The sequence below is a fragment of the Myxine glutinosa genome, chromosome 13 (assembly GCF_964187855.1).
Source record: "Myxine glutinosa chromosome 13, kmMyxGlut1.1, whole genome shotgun sequence".
NCBI classification, from domain to species: domain Eukaryota; kingdom Metazoa; phylum Chordata; class Myxini; order Myxiniformes; family Myxinidae; genus Myxine; species Myxine glutinosa.
The window spans coordinates 40900207-40921623 of record NC_136273.1 but is presented as its reverse complement, the minus strand read 5'-3'; the positions used below and the strand labels follow the sequence as shown (position 1 = coordinate 40921623).

At 46.4% G+C, this 21417-nt stretch overlaps 1 long non-coding RNA gene across 1 annotated transcript in view; it reads left to right on the top strand.

The window, feature by feature from the left end:
- Window positions 1–21209, top strand: part of LOC137438876 (uncharacterized) — a 35247-nt gene extending 14038 nt beyond the window's left edge. Inside the window, exon 2 of the long non-coding RNA XR_010986809.2 lies at window positions 20253–21209. This is a non-coding gene — a long non-coding RNA (uncharacterized LOC137438876). The remainder of the gene's footprint in view (window positions 1–20252) is intronic.
- Window positions 21210–21417: the final 208 nt, after the last annotated feature.

Genomic DNA, 21417 nt, shown 5'->3' with positions numbered 1-21417 from the left:
CCTGGCTGAGTCCTCTTCACTAACTACCTTTACCTGCGTCATCTTCTCCTGCTTTCCACATGTTCTGCTGTGGTCACAGACCCACCTGATGCTGGCATGTCCTTCGAATACTACTCGAGTCCTGTGTGTGCTCGTGTGTGTGGCGGCCCTGGGGAGATAGGTATTATATTGTGTAAGTTGCCGTTTTTAGATCGTGCAAATTATTTTAGATATTGTGTCTTTGTGCAGTGAATTATTTATTTTCTAAGGGGTGGTGGACCTGTCGATCGAACGATCAGGTTCGCTTGGGGTCTCTGGAAAGATAGATTGTTGTAACATTGTTTCCTAAACAGTGCAGGGATAACTCTACCTGTTCACATGTGTGCGGCAAGCGCTCGACGCACACCGGTGAAGGAACTATTTCGTTTGGCCATCTTTGGGCTGAAGACACGTTGGGAATGGTTACATCTTTTACGGAGGCTGCTTCCCACGTGACTATCTTCCTTCTGTTGAACCATAATAGCTGACCACGCGGTGACATTTTCTCACAGGAAACATGGTGGATAATTATAAAGCGCTGCATTCCAAATTGCATTTGAGCAACCGGGACTTCCTCAGTGAGTAATATTAATGAGTTGTCAACCAATTCTAAGATGTAGAGTTTAGGTTTGAGATCGATTCGAAATGTAACCATCCAGACCCTACAGAAATGGCCGAGTGTGTCAAATGAGAATTACACGTCGTTGTAAAATAATAATTCCCTACACACTATTGCCTGGAAACATCACTTTGGATTCGCCTCAAATTCACCAATGCTTGTGAAAGTGTTAGGGGTGTTGGGCAGGAAGGAGGGGGGCGGGGGGACCAGGGAAGAGTGTTATTCACTCATATAGTCAAATATGGCTGTCCTGATGCAGAAGGCATTGTGTGCTGCTACCTTGACCAAATTCCCTGCCTATAATTTAAATAGGATATGTGTAAATTATAAAAGGTGTGGGCATCAAGTTTGATTGGGTTAATGATAAGAATGTAGCTATAGTGCATAAAATAGGTACTTTCAGCTTAATGCTGCAGAAGCCAAGGCCTTCGGAATCATTGTAATCACCTGTGATGAAGCTGAGTCTATGAGCCTTTCACTTTCTCATCGCAGGCATGTCGGTGTCCCCTCTGTCTTCTACCGCCTCCTTTCTGGTCTTTCGCCCTCTGTTTTGTCCGTGCTTTGTTCTCCCCAGGTTTCTGCAGGGCACACACTGTCCACCATCAACCCCCTTTTGGTGAAACTACCTAAATGCAGGATCACTGCTTACCTCCACTCATTTGTTCCTCTTTTTCCCCAGCCTTTGGAACCAACTTGCACATTCTCATGAATCACATTCTTCCCTCCAGGTCTTCAAGACAGCTGTTCATCACCATCTCAGATTATTCCCCATCCAAAAGCATGATATTTTCTTGTTAACTTGACCCCACGTTGACCCACCCAACCCCTCCACCCCGTCCACCCTCACCCCTCAGCCCAACTTCAAAATTTCCAGGTTTTCCTTCTTGAGAGTTTGCTTCTGTATCCTTTTTGATCACCCCATGCGTCCTTTCCTGCCAACCATTTTTACCCGTATCTCTTATTTCTCCAAGTCTCCCTCTATTTTGGCCTTAACCCTGCTGTTGGTGTTTTCCCCTTGAAAATAAGAAGGCCTCGAAACAGTTGCAATGCTGGAGCTGTTTAGCTGGGCTCTAATTTCCGGTGCTGTAAGACATCTGTTGTGCAGACTGGTGGCTCAGATTAGTTGTCCTGCGATTCTGTTGTGATTCTTCGTTGACAATAACGTTTTCTATCCGCATTTTTACCAGTTTTGTTGTCGTTTAATGGCACAAGCAACTAACTGCATTTACTTACACTTGTAATTTTTTGCAATTTGTCTCAAGGATTTGCCTTCTTTTCTCATAGTTACAATTTCCTGTCTTTTTCTGGCATTAGCTGAGCTTTGGCACCCATGTTCATGCAATCTGAAACACAAAAACACTCATTAGATTGTATGGCTGGCCTTTCTGTAAACATTTTTTGCAACGCCTGGCAATAATATACATTGCACGTGATGAAGAAACCAAACATAAACATTCATTCCACACAGAGCAGAGTATTTGGAAACAGTTTTTGCTCCTGAGATGAAACGTTAATAACATTAACTTCACGTTTCAGTTTGGATTTAGTACAGTATTGCACTTTTTGACCTATTTCCAAAAATTGCTTTAAACCTACGTTTCGCACAAGAAAGATCCATTGAAGCACAATATATTGTCCTGTCCATAGCTGATGAACACCAGCCTTGGACTAATAGCCGAACCAGCTTTAACTCTGAGGCATCCACTGAAGATGACGGTTATTTTTGGCATGCGCGGGAGTGAAGGAATTTGAGTTATTTAATTAAACGAAACACACGGGTTGAATCCGGAACCCACAACGAACGGACATGACAAGGAAATTCAACAGTAATGATTTAATAAAAATAAATCAGACAAAAAAAAGTCAAATGAAATGTTGAGGTAAAAACGAATTCCTATGTGAGGTACCTCTACCTACGGACTCAAATACAGACAAGGGGAAAGACAAAATAAAATAAATGTTCCCTTTTTATAGTGCAGTCACTTAGCTCAGGCCTCATGAGTTCCTCTGCGAGGTTTGCAGCTGGGGACGAGGCCCAGAGCTAGATGTCTCTTCGGCAGGAACCCGGCACAAGATCGTGGTCACGCCACGCCCGAAGTAGCCACCAGCATGAGGCAAGCAGACAGCATGGCCTCCTTCGCTTCGCTGGCGGCCTCCTACGCCTCTGAAGAGCACCACAGCCAAAACAACACGTCACAATGCTGGCCACGCAGCCAAGAGCTCCCCATTCTCTTCAAAAGTGCGCCCCAAACTCCAAGCTGCAGGACCACACAATGGCGCTGCCTTCCTCCTGCAAAAACCCACATCGAGAGCGCGAGCGAGACGCACTCTTCTTCCTCTCACTCATCTCGAAGCTTCTTTGCTCTGATATCACCCCGACCAATCGCAAAGTGCTTTCAAATCACCCTACTTTCCTCTCGACCAATCATGAAGTTCAGGGCATGGGCTGCTGGCTTTGCTTGGTGTGAGTGTTAATTAAGGCGGGCCTTACTTGCTGATCAGCAATGTTGGGGTACTGTTGGCGGTTGTGGTGGTTTAATGGAGGTTTTGCATGGCTGGCCCGGTTGTAGTTGTAAAAACATAGGGACAAAAATCACAGAGGGAATATCACGTACCAGGGAGAACTAACCTTAATCCCTAACTAGTTAACACAGCTTCTATTCACCCCTTGTCTGAAGACACAAACAATCTTAAGCTCGAGTTTCCCTGCTAAAATACATCAAGATGTCTCCTACGCATCCATGTTCCATGCTATAATGATACAATCCTATCTTTACTATGGGATTCCTCAATATACCCCCACAATCCTCACACTATTTTCACTAGATAAGCAGATATATCTTTAGTAAGAGTTTTGTTCACATCTTATGTTCATTTTGCACATGAAACAGTAAAATATCAAAAAATGTTGGGTGTACCTAAACTTTTGACTGGTAGTGTATATGTATGTATATGTATGTATGTATATATATATATATACATACATATATATATATATATATTTATATATATATATATATATATATATATATATATATATATATATATATATATATATATAGATATGTATGTATATATATATATATATATATATATATATATATATATATACATACATATATATATATATACATACATATATATATATATATATATATATATATATATATATATATATATATATATATATATATATATATATATATATATGTGTCAGGGTGGTCCAGAAACCTTGGGCACATTTTGAAGAACAATACCTGCAACAAACAACAAAGTTTATTATTGTTCTTTGGTGCAAAACAAAACATGAGTATTTGTAAATGGATGTGACCGCTACAACACGCACAGGCATCACATGATATGCAACAGGGTGAGGTGCATCACCTGATATGGATCGGGGTGATCTTCACTCACTGTGCTGCACGCATTTGTCTTTGCATTAGTTCAGTTCATTGTGAATTAGACACCCTAATATGATGGAGGATATCGTGAGACAGAAAATTTGCGCTGTACGCTTGTATTCTGTATCTGGAAATTCAGCTGAAGTTCACAAACAACTTGTCAAAGAAAGTGGTGCCGACGCAATTGACAGAAGAACCATCAGCTCAATAAACAAGCAGTTTGATGAAACCAGCAGCATTCTTCCAAAACAGTCACCAGGTAGGCCTCGTATTGTTCAAACAGAGGAAAGCAGAGCGGTCATTCAACAACAACTCAACAGTAACACATCATTATCAACTCGTCGTTTATCAAAACATTACCAACATAAGCCGATCATCAATTCAAAGAATACTGAAAGACCTAAATGCGAAACCATACATACCCAGATTAATTCACCAACTATCTGAGGATGATTTTTGACAGGTGCGTTGAGGCATGTGAGACATTGCTTGGGTTAAGGGATATGGACAATGATTTGCAGAACAGGATCTTGTGGTCAGATGAATCCAAGTTTACTTTATCTGGTTCTGTAAATCATCATAACAGTGTGATATGGGCAGCAGACAACCCACGATTTAATGTTGAGCACAACGTCCAGTATCAAGCTAGTGTGTCCGTCTGGGTAGGCATTTCTTCTGGGGGCATTGTTGGACCAATATTTTTCGAAGAAAATGTGAATGCTGCAAATTACCTTCTTATGTTGGAGCAGCATTTATTTCCACTCAATGATGGCCAAATGTGGTTCATGCATGGTGGTGCACTTTCTCATTATGCTGCCAGTGCATGCCAGGCCTTTGATTTGAACTTTACATACAAATTGATTTGCCGTCATGGTCCGGTTGAATGGGTGCCGCGGTCTTGTGATTTAACACCCTGTGATTTCTTCCTTTGGGGTTTCCTCAAACACAAAGTGTATGCGAGAAATCCTACAACCCTTTGAGACTTGACACAATTCATCTGCAATGAGACTGCTGCCTTAACGACTGATGCATGCAGAATTGCATGTCAGAGTGTTTCGTCACGGCTACAGCTGTGCATAGACAATGAAGGAAAGCAGTTTGAACATTTGAACTGATCTGTTTCATGTATATTAGACTGATTAGACTATTTAACGAGTAATCATGTTTTGTTTTGCAACAAAGAACAATAATCAACTTAGTTGTTTGTTGCAGGTATCGTTCTTCAAAAGGTGCCCAAGATTTCTGGACCACTCTGTATGTATATATATATATATATATATATATATGTATATATATATATATATATATATATATATATATATATATATATATATATATATATATATATTTATATATGTGTTTCTGTAAATATATACATTATTATTTTGTTTAAAGGCCTTAGGACACTGAAAATAAACGTTTTTATTGTCACATTGGCATTTGTTCGATGCATTCTGCAATGGCTTCCCAGCATTAGTCTTTTGATTTTGGTTGTATTTGCCTTTTTTTCCTGTCAAAATAATCCCAGGCAGGTTTCACGATGTTAAGGTCAGAACTTTGAGAGGGGACCGTTTAATATTTGTCGAGTTCCTGACTGCTTTTCTTTGTAAATATGTTTTAACGACATATTAAGTATTTGGTGTCGCCATCATGCTGGAAAGCAACATTGTCACCAGTTGGCCTCTTTCTTGACGTGATATCAGGGTGGATTAGGATCTGCTTATACTTGTCAGCATTCATTGTTCCTTCAATTCTCACCAAATTACCAAAGTCAGCAGCAGAAATACATTTACAACCTGAACAGAGCCTCCACCATGCATCACATTCGGCTGTAGACATATCCTCATACTTCTCATCAACCCTCCTTCTGACATACTGCCTTCTCTTTGTAACAAAAATTTCAATCTTGAAGCACCTTTCCCACTGATTAGCATCACAACTGATATTCTCCGATATATTTAAGTCTCTTGGCTTCATAACCTTTACGCAGAGAGGGCTTTTCACAGCAACGTGGAGACCACTTTTGATGAGACCTTCTGACAGTACATGAATCTGCTTGAATCCCTAATGTCTGCGCCAGTTCGTGTAAGTTCAGCACTTGGATTTTTTTCTCTTTCTTTAAGTTAAAGAAACACCTGCTCCCTTCAGGAGCAGCCTGCTCAGGGGGGGAGGAAGGTGTCTGGGGATAGTGGGGAGTAGTGGGGCAAATCTATTTTTGGCTTTGGCTAATAATCCTCCTCTGTCTGCAGCAGGGGTCAGTAAACCACTTGCACTGTGCCACGTGTACAGGCGAAAATAGTAAGTCATCCCCTCCCCTTCTTATAGTTGGAGGAGGGATTTTTTGGGCCTATGACTGACCCTGTGCACTTCCAAAATGTATGCAAAATTTGGTGGAGATCGATCCAGCACTGGTTTTTTCTATGATTTTCAGATATACGTACATATATACATATAATTACCTTATTTAATATAGTAGGATTTGCTCATCTGTTTTGCAAAATTTATTTGGCCTTCCAATTTCTTTACTATCTTTAACTTCTCCGGTCTCATTATGCTTCTGTATTGTTGCTTTAATGGCACATCTGGAAATACCTTTTTTAAGGAATATTTCTCTCTGGGAATTGCCTTCTTGGTGTAAAACTATTATTTTGAGCCTCGTCGAGTTTGATTTCTTGGGCATGATGTGATTTTATATCACCTGCAAGAGAGAATTTACAAATTAGTGAAAAATGTGGTGGCCTAAGACCTTATCGATTATTTGGATAGGAAGAAAAACGAAAAAAATCAAAAGACTAATGATGGAAAACCATTGCATAATACATTGAACAACCTCCAAGAGGAATTTCTCCAGGAAAAAATTCTCGTATCCGTATCCAAATCTTCACCTAAACCTAATCAATTCATCCTTGTCATACACCCAACCTGCCTATGAATTAGTTTGAATCCACCCATAACTTTTTCAGATATCCTGCTCACAGACACAAACAAACAGACAGACAGACAAGGACAGGTGAAAACACCTCCGTCATTGGAAACTCGTCCACTAATATCGACGAGTTTCCGTGACGTCACATTTGCGGGGCAAAAAACTCAAAAGGAATGTTGTAAAATCAAAATACAACATCGTCCCAAAAGTAGGTTTAATCGAAATTTCGTTCTCAACAGCATCTAGAGAGAAACCAATAAACATTGTATTAATATTACAGGTGAATACAGGTGCGTACAGGTGGTATAACTATAAATGAGCTTATGATATATATAGCAGAATCGTTACCTTTCTATGGAAGCCCAGAGGAGCTATAGAGTTACATTGCGATAATGGATGTACATCTCCTGTCTGCGCTGAAAGGCAGTCTCTTATATATAGAAGCCGCGAAGGTGTCGCGTAGCGGCCATGAGGAGAATAACATCAGTGTCGTAACTTGGATGTCGATTTCATCACATTCTCCCCGCGCTTAGAACTTAACTAGGCGGTAATGAACAGCAGACACATACTGATAATGCAAAGAACGAAATACATCGGAAGGATGTTACTGCCAGTCGAACGTCCAGGGGCCATCAATCCCGATGGCAGAGTTACTGCATTTCAACCTGTTAGCCTGGTTAGCAATCAATCCCCAGATATAGATGTATCGAGGAGGAAATCCCAATCAAGAAGATATCGAACCGAGCAAGCAGTGTTCATCCCAGGGAGAAGACGATGAGCCCGTGGGTAGCAGTAGTCTTACAGTGGGGTAGTCGGCACAGTAGCTAGATTAGATAATTTGTACCTCGTTGAACAGTGGGGTAGTCGGCACAGTAGCTAGATGGATAAGGTGTACCTTTGCGTTATGCAACTCATTACATAAGGTGTGCCTTGTCGAAGAGCGAATGTCCATTCGTCGCAAGGCAACACATTACAGGAAGATGTGTCGATGTGGAAGATGTGTAAATCAGTAAGCCTCTTTACAGTAAGCTGTAACAGCCTTGGCTCCCAAGGGTACATGGTCGATCCACATAAGATCCATGTCATGGAATTGCTGAGGGAGAGAACCGACGAGAGCCATAACGAGAGTTACGCGATACCTCGGAGTCCCCCTGTGTTGAAATCACGAGACTCGAGCGCTCTCTGATGGCAGCGCGTACGGATTACAAGCTCCGGCGAATAGTTTCAAGCAAAACGTTTGCCACGGGTGCCCTCCGTAGGCTGCCCGAACGACCGGCATGACTGATTACGACGACGCACAAAACGTCCGGAACGCGCTTCCCCAGCGGAGCGTGCAGAACCTCCGTGATGCATACATCGCTAGGCGGAGCCATATCGAGCAAAGGGCGCAGACGCTCCTTATCCGGAGAGACGGAGCCATAGGTCACGGTGTACCCCAAACGGTCTACCGTGCGTAGAGAGTATTGACACTTCGCCGCATTCATGGTTAAGCGATATTTCCGCGCGACCTCGAGGAAGCGTTTCAGATTAGCGTCGTGATGCTCCTGGTCATACCCACAAACCGTAAGATTGTCCAGATAGACAAAGACATCGGACAAATTCTCGCGAATTGAATTGTCCCATACACAAACCGAGAGAGAGTCCCGGCTGGACAAACCATCCACGGATGTCCGACCGATCCATCCATTCAACGCCTTCATTGCATGGCACGGATCCAGCCGGACCACGGGTGGATCGACCAGCCACGGACGCAAAGACTCAGAGACCCAAAGACACCCATCGCCCCGGATGGACTGTCCATCCATGCAAGATGACCCGGATGGATTGACCATCCACGGACTCAAAGACTCAAAATACACAAAGACATCCATGGACGTCATCCTGGGTCCCCACGAGGGGCGAGGTGGGAGGCGTTAGACCGGACGGCATCCGGGGGAGCAACAATAACCTCCAGGGATCCGGGGGAGCAACAATAACCTCCAGGGACCCCACCCCCCCACCCCCCGAGGTGGCAGCAGCGCGCTGCATACCGAAGTCAGACGACCTTCACAGTCTGGGTCAGTCGGAGCCACAGTCAGTCTGGGGCAGAGGGAAAATGGAAGCAGACGAGGCGTCTCGCAGTCTCGAAAGGTGCGTGGACACGAGCCAAGAACTCTGTCCGATAAACAGCAAGCCCAGAGTCAAGGGCGAGCAGGCAGTACGGTGCCCCCGTTACTCGCGCAGGTGACAAGGGAGTCGGGCGCGACGCTCAATGTCACCATTTCACGAGGTCACCGTGTACTCCCTAAACGGCGCGGGCGTGCGACCTTGAGGTAGCGCCGCGTTACGTAGTTTACGTCGTTTACGTAAAGGACATTTGGTACGTAGTTTACCAAGGTACATGGAAATGTAAACGAATCCCCGATGAGATCGCGGGAAGCACGCAATTACGTTAATGATGCTGTAAAGCAAACGCGTGATTCAGTCGATGACGTCATCAATTGGTTCGGGCGCGTGCGGGCGGGTGTGACGGCGAGTTCTAGCTGAGCGGTATCCCCCAGACGGAGTAAAGTAGCACTCCGAAATCTAAAGTCTCGCGTCCATTGGGCAGCAGCATTCGAGCGGGCTCGAGATCGGTATACGGAATACGAACCCGGCCGACGAGCGAAAAGTATTATCTAGGGCGCACCGCGTACGAGGGAAACCGAAAGTTGAGCTCGGCCCGTTGAACCAGTGCGGCTTCGCCGAGTCGAGGGGCGAGCACGCCGAGTCGAGAGGGCGAGCATGCTTGGCAGCGATAGACTGCACGACCTGAAGTAGCGTCTCGTTTGTTTTGCTGTCGGGTCAAAGGAGCGAATACATATCACGCCCTGAAGTAGCGTCTCGTTTGAGGTGCATTGAGCATGCAGGATGAAGAGGAGGCCATTTGGTCCGTCAAGCCTGCTCTACATCAACACCACATTAATTCAACAGTTTATCAAATTAAATTAATTGGGTGAAACGCGGGGTGTGGAAAAGGAATGAAAGCAGTCGGTGTACAATGGTCGCAGGTGTTTAACGAATACGCCGTTTGAAGATCGGGAACAACAAATCAGGTAAAACAAAGGACGAAGAAGAACGATCATCTTATAGAATACACATGGTATACGATCATCTATCATAAGCCCGAGTGTCGTGAAAGGCTATGAAGGTCCCGCTCGACGTCCTTAGAAACTCATCCGTGCTGCGACGAGTCCTCGCATGGTGCCAAGCGAGCCTCCATTGAGGCGATTCCGGGCAGCGGAGTTCGCCGGCCTCGTTGAGTAGCCACATGTAGGTGGGATTTCGACGGCCGCGATCAGAATCGCCGGCCTCACAGAGTAGGGCCTGCGAGAGGAATCGCATGCGAAAGGGGTCCATCCAGCGAAGATGCGGCGCGCGCAAATGGCGCGTCGTGCATAGTAGGGATTCCATCCAGCGATGGTGCGGCGCGTGATTCGCGCGTAAGAGGGGTTCCGACGAGCAGCGATAGGAATCGCCGGCGTCGCAGAGAGGGCCCGCGATGGGTGCCACGTGGCTTCGCGTAGGAGGTGATTCCGAGCAACGATCGGAATCGTGGGCCTCGCCGAGTAGGGCCCGCAAAAGGGAGCAACGTGCGGCTTCGCGGCGAGGAGGTGATCGGAATCAGAATGGAATCGCGGGCCTCCCAGAGTATTAGCACGCGATGGGTGCAGTGCACGACGATTCGCGTGGAGGAGGTGATTCCACCGAGCAGCCGGAGTGAGCCGGCCGTGTGAGGCACGGCGTGATTCCGACGAGCAGTGCGCGATTCGCGCGGAGGAGATGGTTCCACCGAGTAGCGAGTGGTCGGAGTGAGCCGGCCGTGTGAGGCACGGCGTGATTCCGACGAGCAGTGCGCGATTCGCGCGGAGGAGATGGTTCCACCGAGTAGCGAGTGGTCGGAGTGAGCCGGTCGTGAGAGGCACGGCGTGATTCCGACGAGCAGTGCACGATTCGCGCGGAGGAGATGGTTCCACCGAGAAGCGAGTGGTCGGAGTGAGCCGGTCGTGAGAGGCACGGCGTGATTCCGACGAGCAGTGCGCGATTCGCGCGGAGGAGATGGTTCCACCGAGTAGCGAGTGGTCGGAGTGAGCCGGTCGTGAGAGGCACGGCGTGATTCCGACGAGCAGTGCGCGATTCGCGCGGAGGAGATGGTTCCACCGAGAAGCGAGTGGTCAGGGTGAGCCGGCCGTGTGAGGCACGGCGTGATCCCGACGAGCAGTGCGCGATTCGCGCGGAGGAGATGGTTCCACCGAGTAGCGAGTGGTCGGAGTGTGCCGGCCGTGTGGAGGCATGGCCGACATGGGAGTCGTGATCACTCGCGTGGGACTCTCATCTCGGGCCGAGGCACACAAGTCGAGGAGGTTCCGTTGAGGCGATTGACGATCGGAATGCCGTTAGCGTTTCCCCGCAACTGCGGCTAGACTCGTACCTTCGGCTCCAAGCACGTCCGTCGACCCGGCGGGTTTCTGCCGCAGGTCATTGCTTTGGCGACGTAGTTCCGAAACAAAATGCTTGCGTGGTTCCGATGCATCCGGTCCCTTCTCCGTGGCTTACGCCAGCTCGACGGGTCCTCCGCTGGGCATTCTTCTCCGAGGCGAGCATTGCAGGAGCGTGGGCATCATCTCGATTCCGAGCTATGGCAGGAGAGGAATTTCGATTAAGTGTTGTAAAATCAAGATACAACATCGTCCCAAAAGTAGGTTTAATCGAAATTCGTTCTCAACAGCATCTAGAGAGAAACCAATAAACATTGTATTAATATTACAGGTGAATACAGGTGCGTACAGGTGGTATAACTATAAATGAGCTTATGATATATATAGCAGAATCGTTACCTTTCTATGGAAGCCCAGAGGAGCTATAGAGTTACATTGCGATAATGGATGTACATCTCCTGTCTGCGCTGAAAGGCAGTCTCTTATATATAGAAGCCGCGAAGGTGTCGCGTAGCGGCCATGAGGAGAATAACATCAGTGTTGTAACTTGGATGTCGATTTCATCACAGTGACATCATCGGAAACTTGTCCATAGGGGAGAGCAGCACTCCAATGGGATATAGACAAAGGTCTTGGGTTGTGAGTATATACAGTAGTTCTAATTGAGGAATATCCTGGAACGACGGAAGATGCCGAGTTTGCAACTGATTTTGGAGTTTACATTTCCTACATGGCGAGTAATTAACATCTCAGAAAATCTGTCTAGTAATACCTGGCTTAGCGCTACCCCATATAATGCCGATTCGTTATAAAGCTCTTTGGCCTGGATCCACAACACGCAGCGCTCAGCGAGTCAAGCACCCACCGCCATTGTTGTTGTATGCACACGCTCTGAGCCAATCAGCTGGAAGTGGGTCGTGTGTTAGACTTGGCTACATCGACCATTAGAACAACTTCCAACAATGCAGATAAGATAAAAGCTTCTGCCTACCACTTTGTTAACGAAAACAAAGATGACTTGTTCAAGGAGATATTTGTCGGAGAAGATGGAGAGCCGGTTAAGCTTGGTTCGACAGATTTAAGCACGCTGTAACTTGCACAGCATCCGTATCAGTGGCAGCCCTTGATTTCCCTGAGCTGCTATTTACCATCTGTATAACAGTATTTATAAAATACTATGTTTACCATCTGTATTATTTGACTGGTAGTGTATTACCGATACCCCAATGAAGCCCTCATATACCTCTCATGCGTAAGAAACAACGTTGTCGGGAACGCATCTCCATATAAGCAATGGTATAATGACCCCGTTTAGCGCATTTTCGATTAACGCTCTCTTCTCCAGGAACACATCCTGAGTGTTAAGCGAGGTATTACTGTACTCGGATTGCATCATATGTTATTTACCTTTTCTACTGTTTCTAATGTACCATGCTCTGTTAAAGAGCATCGTTGCAGTTTCTTGGCAAGGGTTACACTAGGTGGTTTGCCAACGTCTTCCCAGCACTAGTTAGGGCAGGTATTTGTAATTTGTTCAGTGTGCCAGAGATAGCTCGCCAACTCTGCGCAAAGGACACCAAGGGATCTTTGACGTCCACCAAGTAATACTGCAAACGTGCTGCCCAGTTTAACGTCCATGTGAGGGACGTCACAGACATTGATGAATCATCCTCTCTGTGAAACCCCGGGATGACAGTTTATAGCCGGGTCGGGATTCCAACCCAGGCTAAACAGCTTAGAGTGTGTGTACCTCTAGGTCATCCTGTCTGTCCCGTTTTCTCCTGTACAGTCTTAAATTGTGAAATTGATATTTGCATCTGGAAACCTTGACTTTAATTGCGAAATTGAAGATCGAGCGGTGAGAGCACTGCACTGATATGTATTCCACGGGTGGTGGTTTCTAATCAAGCTAAAGGCAGCGGCATTAAATTTCAAGGGTTTGGTTTCAATTAGCTTCAGTGAAATGAGAGAGCCACATGGGAATGAATGACCTCATCAGAAAAAGACCAGCTGACTCATTCATGCTCTTTCTGTTGCACATCATCTGGTCTCTATCACCAGTCCATATACCATCATGGTTGATTAATTTATGAATGCCCTCTCTAGGAAAAAAGGTATGGCATAAAAAAGGCCGGGTTGCACACCAGCCTCCAAGTCGAAAAGGAGAAAGAAGGTATTTTATTACCTGGAACCACATTTGTGAAAACAACTCTCTAAACTCCAAATGCTATGTAAATTAATGAGAGCAAAATTGGGTAAAATGAAAGGATTAAAAAAATCGGTAGAAGCGAGCGAGGAGAGGAGGAGGATGGAGGGGGGGAAGGCTGGGAGGAGGGAGATCAGGGAAGGGAGAGGAGGAGAAGAGAAGGGAGAGGAGGAAAAGGGAGGGAGATCAGGGAAGGGAGAGAGGAGGAGAAGGGAGAGAGATCAGGGAAGGGAGGGGAGGAAAAGGGGTGGGGGGAGATCAGGGAAGGGAGATGAGGAGAAGGGAAGGGAGGGGAGGATAAGGAAGGGAGATCAGGGAAGGGAGAGAGGAGGAGAAGGGAGAGAGATCAGGGAAGGGAGAGGAGGAAAGGGGGGGGGGGAGGAGATCAGGGAAGGGAGAGGAGAAGAAGGGAGGGAGGTCAGGGAAGGGAGAGGAGGAGAAGGGAGGGAGATCAGGGAAGGGAGAGGAGGAGAAGGGAGGGAGATCAGGGAAGGGAGAGAAGGAGAAGGGAGGGAGATCAGAGGAGGAGAGGTGAGGGAGATGACGAGAGGCAGGGGAGATGAGGAGAGGGAAGGGAGATGAGGAGAGGGTAGGGAGAGGAGGGGAGGGTAGGGAGAGGAGGAGAGGGTAGGGAGAGGTGGAGAGGGTAGGGAGAGGAGGAGAGGGAATGGAAATGCATCGAATTTCATTGGACATAGATGTTACGGCTTGAGGAGCTCGTATTTCGCATCATATCCGATAATTGCCATATTGTTTTCATTGCATTCTAGAAATTGTGATTAAAGAAAGATTTCCCATTAATATATATGGTAGATTCCACAGGAATAGCATTAAAGATTTTATTTTTTAATCCAAGTTATCAGAAGGAACATATTTGTGGCCTCGGAGGCATTTTCCCAGCGATGAAAGCAAGTCGCTCGGGAGGAAACAATCTATTTGAAATGGAGGAGGAAGTGCCTTGTTTAAAGTTGTTTTTTTTCCCCGTTAATCATTGTGACGATCGTGAAGATCTTGCTGCTGAGAGCAGAAAAGCTGATTTTGCTCAATTTAGACTTATTTTCTCTTGGCTCCTGCTGTGTCAATTTTGCTTTGAATGTTGGAGCCATAACAGCATTGGTGTGAAAAAGAGAGGAAATGAAAAGAGCTTTTTGACCTCTGCATACAAAATAAATAAATAAATAGTGAACCATTAAATTCCTTATAGGTAGAAATGGTCTAAACTGGTTTGATACTCTGGTGGGGTATCTCAGAGGTAGCATACGTGCTTTGGAGCTGTCTAGCGTGGGTTTGTATTCCCGACACGACTACAAACCTGTCACACCGGCGCTTTGTGGGCAGGGACCTAGCTGGGTTAGGGTTAGGGCATGTGGTGGGTTGTCCACAAGTTGTCCAAAAGACAGCAAGTTGTACTTCACAAACATATTGCATGTTTCTCTATTAATCTCAATGAGACTGTGGAATGAAGTGAAATACCTGAAAAAGGATGTTTTATATCAAGTAGATGTTGTTTGTGTGGTCCTCCTATGTCCTCCGAAAGAGTTCCTGCTGTCATAGAATAATAAATGTTACCGTTTAAACTACTACATTAGGCTCCAATCCCCGCTTCTTCTTCACATGACGCACACACGCACACACACATAGAAGATGGCGGTGACGAGGGAGGCGGCATGATTTTCCGATCATGCCGCCTCCCTCTCGCCTGAGGTCCAAGGGTTGTGTAAAATACATCAGTTTTGAAGGCAGTGAAGACTGACCCAATAACAGCAGCTTTGATGAGACGTGATATGTACGAGGTGCCCGGTGTCTTGCCATTTGACATCTGTTTGGGACGCGGCCTGGCTCTGGGGCTTGGTGAAACATGTGGGCCCCATGCTGCCGGGTGGGATGGCCTAGGCTATGTCTGCACTAGATTATATGGGAAGTGCACGGAGGTTTGGTGAGGCAGAAAGCCGTGCAGGTGTTGCTCAGAGTCGCGTGGATCATATGGGACGCGGCCTGGCCTTACGGATTGCTGGGTTTTTCTGACCCCATCATCAAGATATGAGCATGAGGTGCATGGTATCACGCCGTTCAACATGCGTTTGTGATGTGACCTGGGCCTTCAGCTTGATGGGACTTGGAAAGCCCATGTTGCCGGGTGGGAAGGCCCGAGCTATGGGGGACCTTCTCTTGCAGGGCTCCGTCCATTGAGGATGTGGGAGACTGAGGTGAGATCAAGGATCGTACCAGATGCTGCGGCTTCTAAGTGCACGGCAGCTTTGGTGAGGCAGAGGACCACGCACGTTGTGCCCGAGATTGTGTGGATCATGTGGATTGTCTGGATGTGGCCTGGCCTTGCAGCTTGCTGGGTTTTTCCAACCCCCATCATGCTGAGAACCAAAACCCGAGCTTTGGTAACTCCCCTTTTGCCACGTTCTGCCTGCAGAGAACCAGGCTTCATGGGATCCAGTACAGTGCCGGGTGCGGCAGCTTTTGTGGGGGAAAGAGGGTGGCGTCCATGGCTTGATGCGTTTTGCCAACTATATCCCGATGGGGGAGGGATGGGACCGAGGAAGGATTAGACCAAGGTGGATGACATTGAGATGGATGAGATTTAGAGGGAAGAGACTGAGTGTACCCCAGAGGCCCTTCAGGACGACAGAGGGGGAAACAGAGCACAGATGTGGAGACATGGGTCGTGGTTCCTTGCTGGGGTGGGGATGGATGCTTCGGGACCAGGGAGGGCTCAGTTTCGTCTTGGGGACTTGTGGGTGGAGATGAGGACTGGTGGCGGTGCCTCGTGCACACATGACTTTCTCATACATGTACATGGGTCGTGACTTGCTCATACACATACACAATTGTGCCTTGTACACGTTTTGCGTGACATGCTATGCTGTGTATTATGTGCACGCATATTGTGCGTGACATATTGTGCTGTGTATTGTACGCACACATATTATACATGTGTATTATTATATGATGCATATTATTATTGTTATTATATTATACATACATATTTTATTTATATATATATATATATACAGTATATTATACATAGAGCCTGTGATGGATGGTGTGAAGAGAAACAGGTTGAGATGGTTTGGTCATGTGTTGAGGAAGGATGAAAGTGACTGGTTGAGAAGAGTGATGGAAATGAATGTAGAAGGAAGTAGAGGACGGGGAAGACCGAGAAAGACTTGGCTAAAGGTGGTGGAAGAAGAAATGCAGGCAAGGGGGTTAACAAGGAGAGATGCAGAAAATAGTGTTACGTGTTCCTCTCGGTAAACCTCCGAACCCCGAGAGGAGCCACGGCAGAAAAATATGTTACTCTGTGTTAGAAATCAATAGTGAAACCACACCAATGATTATAAATGAACAAATAATATGTTGAAAATCACACAGGAATAACGGTACAACAAATGGCAATTAAGAGTGCACTCTATATACCATCAATAAAGTCAGTTTACTCACTGCGCTCCCAGCGAGTGAAACGGACACTCCTCAATGTCTCTATAACCTAACAGTTCAAAGCGAATGTGATTCGCTCCAGCGATCGCGAAAACGATATCCAGTCGAAACCCGAATCTTGCTCTCCCGTCGATATTCGAATCGCGTACAGTTGCCAATGGTGATCGCCCCGCCGAAACGGTACAACGGCGCCCTTCAGAGGGGCACCTTCACCGCTCACTCAGCGAACCGCAACGTAATTTGAGACGAAGCGATCGCGCACACACATCCCCGACAAACGGTAGGATGTTGGGGTGAAGATGACACGAGGCAAAACCTTTGTAGGTGTCCGAAGTGCGGGGTTCAAAATGGCCGACGGCTCTTACTTGAGCCGATGCGACTAGGAGAGGATTCGTCGAAATCTCAGCACCCAAATCTGACTACGCAGATTTTCCACTCCAGCGATAATTCCTATCGCCGGATGTCCCTTCAAGGAACTCAAAATTCCCTCGTGACTTTCGGTAGACCAGCCTCGCTATGGAGCCTTGACGTCACGCATCTTCTCCAACTTTGCTCGTGCCGCCTCTTCCTCTTCACCTCCTTTTCTTCCGGTTTGGTTTCCTGTATCATTTTAAGTTAACCTTTTTAACTTTAGATAGCTGTTCCTGAATAATAAACCTTTTGAGAATAATAATAGTACATAATATCAGAAATATGTCAAGTGGGTGAAAACCCCAACAGCGGAAGTGACGAATCCGTAACAATAGGGCAAAATGGAGAAGATTGTCATGGCGACCGCAAGGCTAACCCCCGCTCTAGCAGGGAAAATGGCCTTAAAATGCCTGTTGTATATATATTATAATAATAATAATAATAATAATTCATTTATTTTGTATAGCGCTTTTCATGAAGCCCAAAGGCGCTTTGACAGAGTGCAAAACATAATGCATAACAAAACATGAAAACAACAATTGCAAAAAGACAAGAATCAATAGGGAAATATTTAAAGCAAAAGGATGGAGAAGGAGAAGTGATAGTCAGGGGTTAAATGCTGTGGGTTGAATGTTGAATGCAGTGCTGAACAGGTGGGTCTTGAGTGATGTTTTGAATGTGGTGAGTGAGGAGGAGTCTCTGATGGTGTGAGGTAGTGAGTTCCAGAGGGTGGGAGCAGCGATGGAGAAGGCCCTGTCCCCCCAGGATCTGAATTTGGTCCGGATGGGGGGGGGGGGGGGGGGTTGGTACCAGCAGAGCGGAGGTTGCGGGTGGGAGTGTGTCTGGAGAGGAGGTCAGCCAGGTAGGATGGGGCCAGGTTATGGAGGGCTTTGTAGGTCAAGAGGAGGATTTTGTACTGGATTCTCTGGGAGATGGGGAGCCAGTGAAGCTTGTAAAGGACGGGGGTGATGTGGTCACGGGTCCGGGAATCGGTGAGTAGACGGGCAGCGGAGTTCTGAATGTATTGGAGTTTATTGGTGATTGTTGAGGGTGAACCATAGAGGAGGCTGTTGCAGTAGTCCAGACGGGAGGTGATGAAGGCGTGGATGAGGGTTTCTGCAGCCGTGGAGGAGAGGGATGAGCGGAGACGGGCGATGTTTTTCAGGTGAAAGAAGGCGGTCTTTGTGATCTGTTTAGTGTATTTGTCGAAGGAGAGGGTTTGGTCAAAGATGACGCCAAGATTCCGGATGAGAGGGGAGGTGGATACTGGGATACCGTCGATGTTGAGCGCAAAGTTATGGGTGGATTTTGTGAGCGTTTTTGGGCCAATGATGATTATTTCAGATTTATCACAGTTAAGTTTGAGGAAATTGATTTGAAGCCAGGATTTTATTTCAGAGATGCAGTTTGTCAGGATAGAGTGGGTGTCAGTGGAGACGGACTTGGTGGAGATGAAAAGCTGGATGTCATCGGCGAAGCAGTGGAATTGGAGACCATGACGGTGGATTAAGTGACCGAGGGGGGACAGGTAAAGGATGAAGAGGAGGGGGCCAAGAACTGAACCTTGGGGGACACCTTGGGGGAGGGGAGCAGTGGGGGATTTGCAGTTATTGATGGAGATGAACTGGCGTCTGTCAGAGAGGTATGATTTAATCCAAGAGAGGGCAGTGCCGGTAACGTTAAAGGTGGATTCAAGTCGGGTGAGGAGGATGGTGTGATCGATGGTGTCAAAGGCAGCGCTGAGGTCGAGGAGGACGAGAATGTTGAGGTTGCCAGCGTCAGAGGAGAGGAGAAGGTCGTTGGTGATTTTGAGGAGAGCAGTTTCAGTACTGTGGTTGGAGCGGAATCAGGATTGGAATGTTTCATACAGGTTATTGGCAGAGAGGTGATGTTTGAGTTGAGTGGCTACAGCGCGTTCCAAAACTTTTGACAGAAAGGGTAGGTTGGAGATGGGTCTGAAGTTATTTAGGGTGTCAGGGTTTAGACCAGGTTTTTTTAGAATGGGGGTAACAGCAGCAATTTTGAGGGATGGTGGGACGATGCCTGTAGACAGGGAGGAGTTTATTGTTGCAATGATAAGTGGAGAGAGAGCAGGGAGGGAGGCCTTGACAAAGCTGGAGGGGATGGGGTCAAGAGTGCAGGTGGCAGTTTTCATTCCTATGAGGAGTTCAGAGAGGTCAGTAGGGGAGACCGGGGAGAATTGAGACAGGGGAAGGCAGGATAAGGGGGGGCAGGTGGTTGGAGGGGGAGCGGGTGCGGCGGTGGTCAAGCTGTTGTAGATGTTGTCAATTTTGCGTTGGAAGAAAGAAAGGAAGGAGATGCAGTTGTCTACTGTGAATGACTGGGTGGTGGTGTCCAGGGGGCGGAGGAGTTTGTTTATTGTCGAGAAGAGTGCTTTTGGGTTTCCGGAGCCAGATTATACACATATTATACATTGTATACACATATTGTATTGCATACACACATATTATGTGCGACGTGTTGTACAGTTTATTGCATACACACATATTACACATATTTTACACACACACACACACACACACACACACACACACACACACACACACACACACACACACACACACACACACACACACACACACACACACACACACACACACACACACACACGATACTTCGTAATAGATCATCGAGAAATCAGAGGGTCTGTCATTTCAGATTTGAGATGTAGACTTGTGTATCACTGTGCCATGTTCTGGAAAATGTTCCATTCTTATCACTATAATTGCTTTTCTATCCACAGAGTTTTTCATCCAAGCATTCTGAAGGAGACAGCTTACTGGAAGAATAACTTTTAAAATCTCAAGAAGAACATATTTTGTGGATCAGGTATACGCAAACTTTGTGGAAGACAAGAAAATGGCAAGTGAAAACAGCTTCAACTCGGATATAGTTCATGTGAAGAAGGAGGAGATCCCAAGTGTGCCAACTGGGACTGTCTCGAGAAGCAAGGTTGATCCAGAGGCCTACACACATGCTCCTCAAGAGTTACTAGTCAAGCCTGGGCAGAGGCAGCGCTCCGCTAGTGAGGCTGTCATTCAAACCCGCTTCTCAAAAGGAGAGCCCGAGCTCCGAGAGAAGGCCACAAAAGGAGGAAAACCTACCGGTAAAAGCGGATCGGGATCTCCAGGTAGAGCTCAAGATGCTACGGGAGCCGAGGAACAAAGGGACGCTGATAATTCAGAAAAGAGCCACGGGTTCTGGGGGAAATGCGGTGACGGCAAGGATAAGCCCGGAGCAGGCCTGCTACTCGTCTGTGGTGGTCTCACAGTGGCTTTGCTTGCAGTCGCCGTAGGAGTGGCCGTAGCATTGAGGAAAAAATAAAGAAATCAAACCAAAACCAAAAGGAATGTTTGCCAGCTCTCTGTCTTTTCCGTGTTTGAGTCTGTCTCTCAGTGCCTCTGTGTCTGCATCCTCTGTCTTTCTGAAACATACGTTTTGTGATTGCCTGTGCTGTTATGTTCACTTTCCTCTTATCTGATTATATCTCTGCTTTCATTTTGTGATATATTAATCACTTTTCCTTTTCCTCTTACATCTTTCCTTTCCATCACCCTCCATTTTCTTTACGGTAGCTGCATTTGCATTGCCTAAACGTAAGCAACTGTTTTTGGCCTATACAATGGACATGAGGCTGGTTCAGTATCCCATTGCTTCATTCGAATGTCTTGTTGCTTCAGTAAAAATGAGGACAAAAACAGCTGTCATACTGGTTGTCGTAAGCTTTTGTAATGACACGACTATTACACTGACCTGTGAATTATAGGCCTGTGAGATTGAACGGTACCAAGATGTTTCATCATTGTCAAAACAAACCTCGAGGTGTACTCCGCTGAGCCCGGCCTCTGGGATCACCGCCATTTTGAATAGTGCACATTCTAAGTTGGTGCTCCACGATGAATGTTTAT